The sequence below is a fragment of the Cherax quadricarinatus genome, chromosome 50, assembly GCF_038502225.1.
Source record: "Cherax quadricarinatus isolate ZL_2023a chromosome 50, ASM3850222v1, whole genome shotgun sequence".
In the NCBI taxonomy this organism is placed as follows: Eukaryota; Metazoa; Arthropoda; class Malacostraca; order Decapoda; family Parastacidae; genus Cherax; species Cherax quadricarinatus.
Genome location: NC_091341.1, coordinates 20,976,202 through 20,979,773, shown reverse-complemented (window position 1 = coordinate 20,979,773; position 3,572 = coordinate 20,976,202).

Sequence of the window (3,572 nt, the reverse complement as noted above, 5' to 3'; positions counted from 1 at the left end):
CACACTGCCCACTCCACTACACTGCCCACTCCACCACACTGCCCACTCCACTGGCTGCCTGCTGGTCACTTGTGAGGGTATAAGACCAACAGACTGCAGTTGGGTCATTAAAACTGCCATTCACCTGTACACTGAACCGAACTTGAGAATACTTGCAGCCTTGGAGAGGTTGGGTAACATTCAGTGTATATACACTGAAGGATAATAATAATAATAATAGTAATAATAATAATAATAATAATAAATAATAATAATAATATTTATTTCTACAAGTACATGTTAAACTTAGACCATAGCTGACATCAATGACATCAATGTACTTCTATATAGAAATCCCCTTGTTATTTTTTATTTATTGACACATCGGCCGCTTCCCACCAAGGCAGGGTGGCCCGAAAAAGAAAAACTTTCACCATCATTCACTCCATCACTGTCTTGCCAGAAGGGTGCTTTACACTACAGTTTTTAAACTGCAACATTAACACCCCTCCTTCAGAGTGCAGGCACTGTACTTCCCATCTCCAGGACTCAAGTCCGGCCTGCCGGTTTCCCTGAACCCCTTCATAAATGTTACTTTGCTCACACTCCAACAGCACGTCAAGTATTAAAAACCATTTGTCTCCATTCACTCCTATCAAACACGCTCACGCATGCCTGCTGGAAGTCCAAGCCCCTCGCACACAAAATCTCCTTTACCCCCCCCCCCCCGTCCCTGTTATGTAGTGTATTTATGGCAAATTATGTTAGTTTTGTCCCCAGGATGCAACCCACACCAGTCCACTAATACCCGGGTACCTGTTTTACTGCTAGGTGAACACAGGACAGCAAGTATCCTAAGGAAACACGTCCTAATGTTTCCACCCGTACCAGGGATCGAACCACGGACCTCAGTGTGCTTACTCCCAAGCTAAACCAACTTTGTTGTTTTATCCCCTAGACCCACTTCCAGTTTGCCTCTCTAATTTTGTCTTCTACAACATCTTAACAAACATTTTTCGTACTGAACGTCGATAAAATCGTAATTTTGTGGTACCAGTAAATTTTTATACCTCGTACTTGTACTTGTAGCAATAAAGAACATTGTGATGATGTTGATGAAGAAGAGGGAAAGAGAAAGAAGAGAGAAGAGCGACGAATGGTGGAAATTGCAGGTCGGGAAAGATCAAGGTTCACGGATGAGGCGAGAAAGAGAAAGAAGAATACTTATCGTAATAGACTGGAAGTAGATGTGACATCTTTCTTTAACTGATGTACTGTTGGTGTGGTGGCGCTGATGTCACTCGTTTTGCTGTAATAATGATCTTTATTACTACAAGTACGTGTACAAGGTATACAGACAATAGCTGACATCAATAACATACTACTATATTGAAAGTCCCTTGTTATGCTGAGCATTTCTCGCAAATTAGGTTAATTTTGTCCCCAGGATGCGACCCACAACAGTCGACTAACACTCGGGTACCTATTTTACTGCTAGGTGAACATGGACAGCAGGTGCCTTGAGGAAACACGTCCTAATGTTGCCACCCGTACATGGGATCGAATCACGGACCTAAATGTGTGAGCTTAGTGCTCTACCAATCCAGCTACGGGACACTTATTATAATTTACGAAATCGTAATAACACAAATACAAATGAAACACGGAACGGGTGAGAGTTGAACCCACGGTCTGTGAGTTTTAGGATTCTCTTGCCATGAGTTCAAATACCACCCGTTCTATGACTTCCACGTGTCAAGAACATTTACCTGCTGTAATTACACAAATGGAATCCATGTAGTGTCCCGTAGTTCAGTTGCTGGCGCACTCTCCTCACACAATGAGGTTTGTGGTTCGATCCCCGGTAAGGGTAGAAACACTGTGGGGTGTTTCGTTAATTAAGACAACTGCTGTCCCTGTTCACCTAGCAGTAAAATACGTACCTGGGTGTTAGTCAACTGGTGTGGGTCGCATCCCGGGGGACAAAAGTAACTTAAGTAGCGGGAAATGCTCTGCATAACAAGGGTCTTTCTACATAGTAGTATGTCATTGATGTCAGCTATGGTCTGTATAAGTTGTATCATGTACTTGTAGAAATAATTATTATGTATCAAGAACCCTATTACCAGCATCAAGGAACCGCTTGAAGCCTTAACCTGCTGTAATTACGCAAATAAATCCCATGTATCAAGAGACCTTTGCTAGCATGGCGGAGCCTCAGTGAAGGGGCAGCCTCCCATTCTGCCCCAGTTGACCTGCCGTGTATTTGACGGGTCGACGGTTACCGTGTACTTAGCGGACTCTACTTAAACAGACCTGGACCTCAGTGCAGTGTTGACAGTGTTGATTACTGCTGTTCCTTTGATGGATCGGTTGGTTTATTAGGTTTAAAGACTATCGCCTATACGAAGGTGTTTTTAAGGCCGATGTAATGCGTGTTCGCCATTAACTCAATCATACTTGAATTTCAGATATACAGAAAATAGATTAAATTGCAGGTGTATATAGTAAGATATACGTATCTGTGTGTGTGTGTGTGTATACGTTGCTGTCCTCAGCGTATATATGTCGTGCCGAATAGGTAAAATTGGCCAATTTGCAAGAACTCATTTAAAATTAAGTCTTTTCTAAAATTTTCTCATATAAGTTTAAAGAAATATTTTTTTTTCACTTATGTTAATGTAAAAATTAATAATTTTGTACCAAAAGCACCTTTGAAAACTTACCTAACCCTAACAAGCGCAATTTAATGTAGCCTAATCTAACTAAATATATTTTAGATAAGTTTACAATAATTTAATAATAGACAAACACAATGAAATACATATTTTTTTCGGTAGATTCAGAATGATTTTTGCAAAATTATTACATACACAAATTTTCGCTTATCTTATTCGGCAAGAAGAACGTTGCTAATAAGCTAAAATAGCAGTTTTTACCTATTCGGCACGACATACACATCGATAGATAGATAGAGAGAGAGAGAGAGAGAGAGAGAGAGAGAGAGAGAGAGAGAGAGAGAGAGAGAGAGAGAGAGAGAGAGAGAGAGAGAGAGAGAGAGAGAGAGAGAGAGAGAGAGAGAGAGAGAGAGAGAGAGAGAGAGGAGAGAGAGAGAGAGAGATTGAGAGAGAGAGAGAGAGAGAGAGAGAGAGAGAGAGAGAGAGAGAGAGAGAGAGAGAGACCGGAAACTGGAACACATTTATTGTTCATTTAATGTTGTTGAACAGGATCACCAAGGTGAACAAAATCAAGGAACTTATGTTCATGGTACCTGGCTAGTTGGAGGGGGGCGCTAACCCCCTCCCCTGGCTGGTCTTGAGGGGGATTATATCAATTAGTTGACGGGAGGGAGGGGGGAGGGGGGAGGGGGAGCGGGAGATCTTTCCAGAGGCTTTTGCTAGTGCCATTGTTAGCCTCTTTTGTCTGTATTGTTCATCTTGTTATAGACACTGCTGAGGACACGACACTGCTGAGGACACGACAAGAGGACGACACTGCTGAGGACACGACACTGCTTGAGGACACGACAAGAGGACACTGCTGAGGACACGACACTGCTGAGGACACAACACTGATGAGGACACGACACTGCT